A 12,383-nucleotide genomic window follows, 5' to 3' on the forward strand; every position below is an offset into this window, starting at 1 on the left:
TCCCGGGTCTCCAGGATCACACCCTGGGCGGAAGGCAGGCACTAAACCACTGAGCCACCCAGGGATCCCCCCAGCAGGCTTAAATGGAACAGACTACCCTGACCCTGGAAATAATTTCTGCCTCTTTCATCAGACTTTTTGTCTTTTCTCCTTCTCTCCGGTTTTCTTCTCCGTCTTTCTCCATCTCCGAGATGTTGAGTGCATTCTGGTGGCATCTTCCCCTTGTCTTGGGACTGGGCCTAACATGCGATCCTCGTGGTGAAGGAGCCTGTGAAGGGAGACATCTCTTCAGGTGTCTCCCACTTTACTTGGAGGGCCAGTCCTGAGTGCCCCTCTCTGCTCTCCGTCTTCAGGACACCTCCCTGCGGACGGTGCCAGAACGGTGACCTCAGACCACAGCTTGAACACCGATTACAAGTAATCCAGCTCCCGAGGTGATAGAGTGTCCTTTCTTTTAAAAAGGAGATAAAAATAGCTAAGAAACAACACTTTCCTTAGTTCTCTGAAAGGCTGGCATCCTTCCAGGATAGACTTATGTACTTTTTGTACTTGGAAGAAAAAAAGAGATGGGATTTGATCCAAGAATGGTCCTACAAACGAGAGAAATATGGAGCGAGCAGCTGGAGCCGAGCAGCCAAGTGGTACCACCAGCTGCAGGCCCATTAATTAACATTCCCTGGTATGTAGCAGCTCCAGTGACCTTGATTCTTGTTGAATTCACAGAGATAATTTTTACAGAGCCTCTACTTTTCTCGCGGCAGTATATTTATCCAAGGAGTACCTTGCATATTTCCCCTCATCTCTCCGAGCAGTAAATTTATTCTAATTGCAAATAGATACAGTAAAAGCCTGATTGAACACTTGGCAGTTTATAGAGATTTATTTCTGGGGCTTAAGGGGGTTTTTAGAGTGTGTGACTAGAGCCGGGTTGAGGGGAGCTGGGGAAAGGAGCCCAAGAGAAAATGTAGATTTAATGGATCTATAAAATGACCCCCCTAGATAAAGACTTGTTCCAAAGACTCTTAAACAGCCTGACCCAAACCAGGGGCTGTGACGACAGCCAGCCCTACACGAGGTGTCTGAAGCATTGCATGGTCCTCTCTGGGTTTTCAGGTTTCCATACGAAATTTGTTATTCCCCAGGCAGAGGTGGGACAGGGGTGAGTCTGTTTTCCAGAGAGAAGAAGCATATTTAAGCACAAATTTCTAAGTACTAAAAGCTATGAAAAAGAGGCAAAAGTAAACCTCCAGCACCTGCCCTTAAAATCACTCTGCCTTTTCTTTAACCCTGTTGAAGCTGCATTCCGAATTTTAAGCGTGGGATCCTGGAAGGCGAAATCATGAGAGCCTGCCCTTTGCAGCAGGATTTCTGTACCAGAAAGGGCAGCCTTCAAAACTCGGTTATCCTGGCACTTGCAGCCCGTGGTGAGACAGACGGACACCCTATCCTCTGACTGGGCCTTCTACTCAGAATAGACCTTGAGTGCACACGCTACCCAACCTTTCCACGAAATCCTTCTAGGCTTTTGATCCCATGAGTGGCATTCATCTTTTTTGCAGCTGCTTTGCAAGTTTTGCTGAGGATGAATTTTAGGACCTTCAACTGTTAAGTTTGTAATATTGTAAATCTACTCACTGCACTAAAATGGAGACATTTGTTCTGGAGGAAGAGACAAAATAGAGAAGGGTACAGGGTAGATGCTAGTGAGGAAGAAGGCTGGAGAGTCAGTGACTGGTCTCTTTGGCTAGAGGCTAAATGAGGACTGGGTGAGGGGTTTGTGATGTCCCCTGAATTTTCTCTCTATTTCCAGGAATTGGCATAAGGAGACCTCGGGAACTTTTTTTTTTTTTTTTAAGTTTTTGATTGTAAAGTTTAACACAGAGATGGGGGCGGGAGCCATTTGATATGTTGTTTTAAAGTTAACACCCAACAACAACAAAAATAATGTTAACACCCAAGTCAGGGCATATGTAATATTGCTATCTTTCCCCCATAAACCCCTTTCATGCTCCTAGAGATAACCACTATTGTGGCATTTATGGGAATCACTTCTTTGCTTTTTCATATAATTCTTCAACACCTCAGTGTGCATCTATATAGAATAGTTTAGTTTTGTATCTTAGAACTTTATATAAATGGAATTCATGCCCTGTTTCTTTGTACCTGGCTTCTTTTGCCCCATTATGTCTATAAGAGTCATCCATGTTATACGGAGCTATAGTTCATATTTATCGTGGCATAATCGTTATGACACAATATTTCTTATTTACTGAACTCTTCCATGTATTGCTGATGGCCATCAGGGTTATTTCCAGTTTGGGGATGTTGCTGATAAAGTGCTCCTGCCCATGTTTGCAGGCGTATGTGAGAATTTGCTTGGCCTGCCTGGTTAATACCAAACAATGCAATTTGAAGACAGCTTGAATTGAGACAAGTCCTACGTTTAGTGACAAAATGGACAGGATTTGTCATTTGTTCATTCATTCAGTAAACATGAACTAAACTTCTGTTGCAGGAACAGTGAATATGTGACACAGGCGGCCTCTCCTCCCGTCTGCACTCACAGCAGACATTACCAGTTCATGTGGGTGTTCTTTCCTGTGGAGTCTGAAGTGGCTTCAGAATCATTTGCAACATGGTCCTCAGGGCAGCTACTGTTGAGGATCAGAGATGGGAGTGTGATGGTTAATTTTCTGTCTCAATGTGGCTAATTGTATCCCGATATTCTCCAGAAATTTCTACAAAGGATTTATTTTTAGTTGAGAGTTAGTTGAGATTTACTCAAAGTCAATAGACCTTGCTTAGATTTTTTTATTCAGTCGACTTTGAGTAAAGTAGATTATCCTCCATAATGTGGGTGGGCCTCATCCAATCAGTTGAAGACCTTATAGAAAGAAGACTGATTTCCCCTGAGGGAGAGAGAGAATTTTACCAGAAGGACGCCTTTGGATTCAAACTATACCTCTTCCCTGGGCCTCCCACCAATGGACTACCCCTGCAGATTTTGGACTTGATATTCTCTGGGATCATGTAAACTAAGTCCTTAAAATCTCTGTCTCTGTCTCTGTATCTCTCTCTCTCCCTCTTTCTCTTATTGGTTCTGTTTCTCTGGAAAACCCTAATACAGGTGGCATGATCTTGGCTCAGGATTGTCTAATGGCAAAGTAACCGAAAGCCTCTCAGACTAATTTAAGTAAAAGGGATTTACTGTTGATAGAGTGGAACTCCTTAGAATTAAACATCAAGGAATACTTCTAATATTTAGTATTACCCCTCTCGATATCAAATCATTACAGCACTGTTTTTCTTTGAGATATTTTCCAAGATAAAAATGTGAGTGTAGAGGAGCCTGCTGACTCAGTTGGAAAAGCATGCACCTCTTGATCTCGGGGTCATGAGATTGAGCCCACATTGGGTTCTACTTAGTAAACAAAACTTTTTTTTTTAAATGTGATGAGTGTATATAGTCTCTCCTCAGTTTCTGAGTGTCATCAGAGCTCTCAGCCCATGAGATCTAGAGCAGAGAAACTATGTTGACTCTCCTCGGCCAGTGAGCATTTATGTATACTACTGTGGCTGCTTTCAGCCACTAAGCTGAGCTCTACTTAGCTATCAAAGTTAAACGTATCCTGTGATGTATATTGTTTTTTTCTGCCCTAACCTCCCTTTCGGCCTTCACTTTTGTGGTCTGGCAAACAAATTTGACCCAGACTGGCTGACCAAAATGTATAGGTCATAACACTGGACCTACTGCAAAGATATAAAAGAGAGTGTTGTGTTAGATGTTAGAATACAGGTTTTCCAGAGTGTAGATCCTCCAAGGCATTGGATAAAGAAGCAGAGAGTCCAGCTCAGCAGGTAAATAGGGATATCGGTGGGAGTGTTGATTTAGTAGGTCTTTGTGACAGGTCAGTGAAGCTCAGGATTGACCAACAGATGCATGAACAAGAGCTGGAAAAAATTATGGAAGAGAGACTGGAAGAGCGATGGCTGGTGTGCAGAGCCTGCATCACATCTCTATGGGGGCTGTGCCAGGTGGGTCTCTTCAGGTTGCTGATCGATCGAGAGGGGTGACAGCCAGGCCCTCTGCTTCTCCTGCTTCCCTACCACATTCTCCCCTCTGCAGATCGGCTGCCTCTGTAAGGCTCCAGGTTCCCAGTGCTCCATCACTTGCTCTGGCTTTGGGGGATTGTAGCAGGTGTCGCTAATGTCCTGCCCACATTCTCTGGCCCATCTTGGAGTTATTTTTGGAGATATTTTCCAAGATAAAAATGTGAGTGTAGAGGAGCCTGCTGACTCCGTTGGAAAAGCATGCACCTCTTGATCTACCTACTACTACCCTGCAGTAGTGGTAGACGTTCTCCATGGACTGGCAACTCTTGCCTCAAGTATCCATATCTCTGCTTCTCAAAGAGTTTTTGTTGCTGTTGTTGTTCTACCAGAAAGCTTGCTGGGCTGCAGGAATGTGAACCCCCAAACAGTGGATGTAGGGAGCCACCGCGTAAATCCCCCGACCTTCTAGTTCTCCAGTGGGACGAGTCTGAGGTGTGTCCCGCATGTTTTCTCAGGGCGTTTCAAGGGATTAAATCAGAGTTTCCCATGGTGATAACCTGCTTTTTAATATACCTTATATTGGATTTTCTCCCGTTCTGCCTCACTTTCCCCGCCTGCACTTGTACTTCCTTGAATGACCTCTCAAATAAACTTCCTGCACCAAAGTTCTTGTCTCAGGGTTGGATTTTGGAGGTTCCAGTGGCCATACTCTCTGACTCCTAGCCCTTAGGACTCTTAAGTTCAGAATTCTGTAAATCTGATTTGTCCAGATCAAGGGTGACACTTAGCTATGGAGGGGTGGGGATGGGGAGGCAGTGGGCTTAGTGTTAGTTAGGACATGAGTGACATTTCTTGTCCATCTGACTTCTCCACCCCAGGCATTGTGGTGGGCAATGGGACATAGAGAACAAAACCCAATTTCTGCCCTTAAAGAGTTCTAGTTGGGAAGTAGGCTTCCCAATAATACTTCTATCACAAAATGGTAAGTTTTAGTACAGTGGAGGAAGGGATAAACAAATGTTATGGAAGTAAAGTAATTATAGGTTCGGGCATTGAGGGGTGGTTAGAAGCTCATGCAGAGAAAGGGTATCGAGAGGATTTTCCAAGTAGAGGCCAAGGCATAGAGCAATGAGAGAACATAGACTGCTCCCTGGACGCCAGGCAATGTCTTACCTTAGCAACTTCTCTTTGTGTTTTGTTTTCTTCCTAAAAGGAAGAGTGAGGCACAATGGGAGAACCTCAGGTGCTCTGGGTTCAAGCCTTCTGTTATTTTCCACATCAGTGGGAAGGTGTCCCACTGATGTTTTGAAGCCAAGGAACATATTACTTTACAGTAGAAGGAGAAAAGTTTTAGAGGATGGTGGGAAATGGAAAATTGGAGCACAGAGCCAGGATAAGCAGTCTGTTTTATATGGCTCATGACAACTGCTCCTGGAGTCATCAGGAGTAATATTTATAATCAGATAAGTTGATGCTTTGGAGGAGCGCCTGTGACTCTTCTGCTTCTAGAAAGCCAAATTACCTGTCTTCCACAGACCTGCAAGAGACTTCTCCTTCACATGGAAGGGATCTGACTGTGAGGATGACATTGAAAATATATATATTTTTAAAGATTTTATTTATTCATGAGAGAGAGAGAGAGCGGCAGAGACATAGGCAGAGGGAGAAGCAGGCTCCTCGTGGGTAGCCTGGCATGGGACTCGATCCCAGATTCTCGCGTTCACACCCTGAGCCAAAGACGCTCAACTGCTGAGCCACCCAGGTGTCCCAACATTGAAAATATTTAACCACCGTATCATAGATACCAGACCAGTCAGATGACACAGTCCATAGACATTGGGATGGTTACATTAAGTGTGTGCAGACTACTCCAGTCGTGTCTTCAGGACCATCAAACCTGACACTTGTTTGGCAAGAGAAGCTTAAGGACTAACCTGAGGCCATGAGGTGACAGAGCTAGGAGTGGAGTCCAGGTCCCCTGTATTCACCTTCCAACACTTTCCGCTGCATACCTGACTTCTCTCCAGCCTCAAGGCCTGGATGAGACAGGTGGAGGGCCCTACTGGTTTATCCTAAACTTGACTCCTACCCAAGGCTGCCCATGGGCAGGGTGTCTGGTTCTCTAAAGGTCCCAAGTGAGGAAAGCTTTCGTACCTCCACTCTGAGGATTATAGCTATGACACTGCTTGTGCTAATGTTGAAATTCTTTATCCACTAGTACATAAACATCTACCCTTATGTAATTACAAGCATAATTTATTTGCAAACATAATATGTCACATAACATATGGTAGAGGATGCAGAGCAATAGTCAGTTTTTTAAAAGTTGCCTACCAGATGTATTATACAACACTATTATTTTCCTTAGATCCACCTCATTCTGACTCCAAGTCCCTATCCTGCCAGGCTTGTGAGAAAGGTAACTATCCACGTCCCTCTTTTCAATCCATGGACTTGTGTGAAGTCCAGAGGTCTTCTGCAACACCAAGGCCCCGCCTTCTCATCATTATTCCTTTGTTCAACAACTATTTGTTGAACACCTACCATGTGCCAAGCCTGGCTCTAGGAGCTGATGAATAGTGATGTACAAAAGAGGTTAAATCCTTGCCCTCTGTTCCAGGCTTAGCAGCACTCTGTTCCTCACCTGGGGCCCGGGAGGGACTCACTGGCGAGGCTGGGATAGGGCCTCCCTAGGAGCTCTTGCAGCTGCTCCCCACTAAATGCTGCCTAAGTTGGCACCACCAGGAAGCAGGGAAAAGATTCCCATCTAGATGACTCTGCACTCCTTCCTGAAGGGGACCTCTTCTCCTAGACTCATCGGTTCAAAGGTGCAGTCCCTGGGCCCTCCCTCTCCAGACCACCTTCATGGTCCCTCAAGGCGCAAAACTTTTTTAAAAATCATAAACGTAAAAAATAAATTAAAAAATAAAATAAAATAAAATCATAAACGTCATGCTTATTTCTTATTATAACATACATACATCAGAACTACTCAGAAAACAATCATTGCGTATTTAGTTCAATGAAGTTTTAAAAAATTGTGGTAAAGTTCACATAGAATTTGTGTGAACTCCCATCCTAACCATTTTTTTAAGTGTTCGGTGGCACTAAGTCCCAAGGTGCAAAACTTTTACTCCGAGAGGCTGCATCCAATTTTTAGCTCTAACCAAATTTTCTAGGCAAAGCATGCAAAGCCTGGAAGCCTGCTTGAATGAAGGGAAAGGGAGCCAATGTAGTATTTTAGTCAAGCAACCTGACATATAAACATTGTAACTGTCAAATCAAATTTCAAGGCTGACTTGTCCATGCTGAACTTTATACCACATTCCTACTATATGCATTTGGTCAACACATGTGCATAAGTATGTGTGTGTGTGTGTGTGTGTGTGTGTGTGTGTCCACCAGCACGTGTCTGGCAGCTGGGCCTCAGCGGACTCTGGAAGGTGGTTCTGTTACCAGATCACTTTGTACTCAGAGTCCTGCTGCCTCTTCCTGCTGCCCTGCAGGACTAACCTCCACACCACTTCAACCCAATGCCTACTGTCAGCTAGCTGGGAAAGTTCCTGATAAACATACACTAGCTAAGGTATTTTCCCATCAAGGCTCAAGGATTATTATTATTTTTTAAGATTTTATTTATTTATTCATAAAAGGCACAGAGAGAGGCAGAGACACAGGCAGAGGGAGAAGCAGGCTCCATGCAGGGAGCCTGATGTAGGGACTCCGGGATCCGGGACCTGAGCCAAAGGCAGACATTCAACCACTGAGCCACCCAGGCATCCCTAGGCCCAAGGATTATTTGAGGGATATCTGCATTGTAACTGGGGACACTGAAGACTAAAATGTTCCCAAGACACAAGAGAATGGATCTGTAAGGATGGAATTTCATTCATTGTGACAGGATGGGATTTTTGGATGGAGGAATAGTTTTGGGCTTCACTCTCTTTTAAGGATATAATCGTATGATTTTTCACATGATTATCCAGCAATTTAAAAAGCACGTGTTGGGAGGGGTGCTTTGCAGCGCTCTTCCTTAGCAATTTCATCTTAGCAAATGATATAAACCATGACTGCTGTTTACTCCACCCCCCCCCCCATGGATTCCGTTTTCATAAATCCAACTTCCTGCTGGCTACCTCCATCAGGATAAACTCATGGAATCTCAAATTCAATATGTGTACAACCAAAGTCATCATCTTTTCCCCCGAACCAAGCCCCATTCCTGGTGTTTACACAGAACACAAGTGAGGGGGTGGGGTGCAGAGGGAGAGGGAAAATCCCAAGCAGGCAGCTTGGAGCCCAACATGGGGCTCCATTTCACGACCCTGAAATCATGACCAGAGCCAAAATCAAGAGTCAGACCCTTAACCAACTAGGCCATCAAGGCACCCTTTGTGTCTCTAGTTTTATTAATGGTGTCTTTCTCCATGTCCTTTGTGTTTATAATCTTCAAATGATTCAAATGACCTCTGGGTCTTTCTTTCTCCCCGCCCCCCCCTCTTTCTTTTACCTTACTTCTCCTGTCTGGGTAATTAGAATATTCTCCAGGTGCAATCTCCATAAGATCTCTCAATCCACTCCTTCTTTTCCATCCCCACCACCAGTGCCCTCATTCTAGCCCTCCTGAGCTCTTACCTGAACCATGACAGTAGCTTCAAAGTTGGTTTCTTCACATAGGTGTCTGGTGACTCCTATGATGGTCTAGTCTAGCTCAATCTTCCTGATTATGTTTCCAATCGTATTACTAGATGGGAAGGACATACATTTTGTTCATTTTTTTTTTTAGATTTTCTTTATTTATTCATGAGAGACTTTATTTATTCACAGAGAGAGAGGCAGAGACATAGGCAGAGGGAGAAGCAGGCTCCACGCAGGGAGCCCCACATGGGACTCGATCCCAGGACCCCGGGATCACACCCTGGGCCAAGAGGGCGCTAAACTGCTGAGCCACCCGGGCTGCCCTATTTTGTTCATTTTTATATCCCAGTGCCTAACGGTACCTGATTGCTAGTAGGTACCCAATAAAGGCTGGATTGAACTTATGCTGTTTTTCTACTGAAATTTTTTCAGTAGCTCTTGATTCCCTTCTGAATGAAGCTCCAGCCTGACATTCTGAGCCCTCCATTTAACGGAATGGGTTATCATTTAACTAAACCTACTGCTTTTCTGCAAATACTTTTATACGTTACACTCTTTGCTGGTACTTTCTCTTCCACTTGGAATTCACATCTATTAAAATTCTGCTCATTCTTCTTAATTTTTTTATATTTAAAATTTTTAAATGATAAGCGTATATTACTTTTATAGTAAAAAAAGCACTCAACATTTTATATTTAGTATGTTTGAGATATTTCATGATAAAATGTGTTTGAATCCTCCCATCTGGAGTATTATATAAACATTCAAAATTGTAGTTATGGGTCTATATTATATGCTGTTGTTGTTTACATTTTTTATATGTTTAAAATTTTCATAATAAAGTTCTTAAACATACTTACCAAGTCTATATAAGAACATAAGAATATTTATAATTTTATGTGGCACCTAGTGGCTCAGTTAGTTAAGCTCAGATCATGATCCCAGGACCCCCAGATGGAGCCTGCTTAGCAGGGAGCCTGCTTCTCTCTCTCCTTCTGCCCCTCCTGCCTTGTGTTCTCACACACTCTGCACGTGCACATGCATGCATGCTCTCTTCCTCTCTCTCTCTCTCTCAAATAAATAAATAAAATAAAAATATTTTTTAAAAAGAATATAATTTTAGGTGAAAAGAAGCATGTAGTAATCATTAGTGATGTCCACTGATACTTCCCGTTCCCCTTCCCAAACACTTCCTTGGAGTTATGTGTGGCCCTATGACTTGCTTTGGTCAATTACATGTGAGTGGAAATGACCTGTGAAACTTCTAGATGGAAGTCATGAACAGCCCCAGTGTGCCTGACCATGTTTTCTCTCCTCTATCACAGGTTCTGATGATGTTCAAATGGTCAAAACCCCATCAGCCCGAATCCCTGTGTAAGTATGACACAAAGCAGAGGCTCTGCTGACCTGAGATGACCATGTAGACTAAATGGGAAATAAACCTTTGTTTTTCTAAGCCACAGATGTCCGGGGGTTGTTTGTTGCTGCAGCATAAGGTGGCTAATTCTGATGGATGCTAAGCAAGAGCTAATTCTGATGGATGCTAAGCAAGAGCTTCAGGCAATGTGGAAAACCAGATACTCTGGCCTTACAATTACAAAAGAGCAAAATCATTTTTTAAAATGTGTTGCTGGACTCATCAGTAGTAAGGAAATTGTCTAAGGACAAGCTCTTCTCTCAAAAAGTGGGTTGAGGGCAGCCTGGGTGGCTCAGCGGTTTAGCGCCACCTTCAGCCCAGGGCGTGATCCTGGAGACCAGGTATCGAGTCCCATGAGTCCCACGTTGGGCTCCCTGCATGGAGCCTGCTTCTCCCTCTGCCTGTGTCTCTGCCAATCTCTCTCTCTCTCTAGTGAATAAATAAATAAAATCTTAAAAAAAAAAAAAGTGAGTTGAAACTAGAACTGGGAGTCAAGAGCATTAGGAAAAAAAAAAAAAAAGAAGAATTGGGTTATCCTGAGGGCCAGCGTAGCACTGTAAGGAGCTCTAAAGCCTCAGAAGGTAAGGAAGCCAAGAATCTGAGACTTCTTTTTTTTTTTAATAAATTAATTTTTTATTGGTGTTCAATTTACCAACATACAGAATAACACCCAGTGCTCATCCCGTCAAGTGCCCCCCTCAGTGCCCGTCACCCATTCACCCCACCCCCCGCCCTCCTCCCCTTCCACCACCCCTAGTTCGTTTCCCCGAGTTAGGAGTCTTTATGTTCTGTCTCCCTTCCTGATATTTCCCACACATTTCTTCTCCCTTCCTTTATATTCCCTTTCACTATTATTTATATTCCCCAAATGAATGAGGACATACACTGTTTGTCCTTCTCCAATTGACTTATTTCACTCAGCATAATACCCTCCAGTTCCATCCACGTTGAAGCAAATGGTGGGTATTTGTCGTCTCTAATGGCTGAGGAATATTCCATTGTATACATAAACCACATCTTCTTTATCCATTCATCTTTCGATGGACACCGAGGCTCCTTCCACAGTTTGGCTATTGTGGACATTGCTGCTAGAAACATCAGGGTGCAGGTGTCCCGGCATTTCATTGCATCTGAATCTTTGGGGTAAATCCCCAGCAGTGCAATTGCTGGGTCGTAGGGCAGGTCTATTTTTAACTCTTAGAGGAACCTCCACACAGTTTTCCAGAGTGGCTGCACCAGTTCACATTCCCACCAACAGTGCAGGAGGGTTCCCTTTTCTCCGCATCCTCTCCAACATTTGTGGTTTCCTGCCTTGTTAATTTTCCCCATTCTCACTGGTGTGAGGTGGTATCTCATTGTGGTTTTGATTTGTATTTCCCTGATGGCAAGTGATGCACAAGACTAGGACCCTCCACAGGGGGTAGAAGATCTCAGGTTGCTATTTTCCCTCTGCCACCAGCCAGAAGCAGATACAAATCCTCAGGGTAGGAAGGCCATTCAGATTCACATTTGAGTTCAAATCCAAGATGACCAAGCACAGAAGGAGGAAGGCCATTGGGGGGAGTGGGGGAGGGCCAGCAGCAGAAAAACAAATATCCAGCTTAGAACCCAAGAATTTTGAATATTGGAATTCTCAGGTATAGAATATATATTTTTAAGTTAACAAAACGACAGCAATGATTAAGTGCTAGGATTAAGTGCTAGGTGTCACGGCAAGGATTTTTTTTTCAAAAATTTTTTAAAATTTTTTAAAAACTGGTTTTTTTTTTAAGATTTTATTCATTTATTCATGAGAGATACAGAGAGAGAGAGAGAGAGAGAGAGAGAGAGACAGGCAGAGGCAGAAACAGGCTCCATGCAGGGAACCTGACCTGGAACTTGATCCTGGGACTCCAGGATCACACCCTGGGTCGAAGGCAGGCACTAATCCACTGAGCCACCCAGGGTTCCCCTTTTTTTTCAAATTTTAACTTATTTAATTCTCATAACAATTCTAGGAAGCAAGTATTATTATCATTCCCATTTTATAATGAAAAAGCTGAGGTACAGAGATTAAATTGTCCCAGGTGAACTTTTCTTAAGTAGTAATGCTACAGTTTGGATCTAGGGTCTGCACTCTCCACCATTGCATTTTGGTGACTTTCTAATGCAGAATCAGTACGTATGAAGAATTTAAAGAAATAACAGGTGAAATATTAAAGACAAGCAGGCAACTAAAGCCCCTCAGGGATGACCAGGTAGATTTGAAAAAAGAATAGTAGAAGAACCCCTAGAA

At 43.5% G+C, this 12,383-nt stretch overlaps 1 long non-coding RNA gene across 2 annotated transcripts in view; it reads left to right on the forward strand.

Annotated features, from left to right (window-relative positions):
- The window catches only part of LOC140599054 (uncharacterized), a 96,102-nt gene that overhangs the window by 36,481 nt on the left and 47,238 nt on the right, over positions 1–12,383 (forward strand). For both annotated transcript variants that reach the window (XR_012001732.1, XR_012001733.1), the window contains exon 3: positions 10,017–10,065. This is a non-coding gene — a long non-coding RNA (uncharacterized lncRNA). The remainder of the gene's footprint in view (positions 1–10,016; positions 10,066–12,383) is intronic.

This window comes from Vulpes vulpes, chromosome 5, assembly GCF_048418805.1.
Source record: "Vulpes vulpes isolate BD-2025 chromosome 5, VulVul3, whole genome shotgun sequence".
NCBI lineage: Eukaryota > Metazoa > Chordata > Mammalia > Carnivora > Canidae > Vulpes > Vulpes vulpes.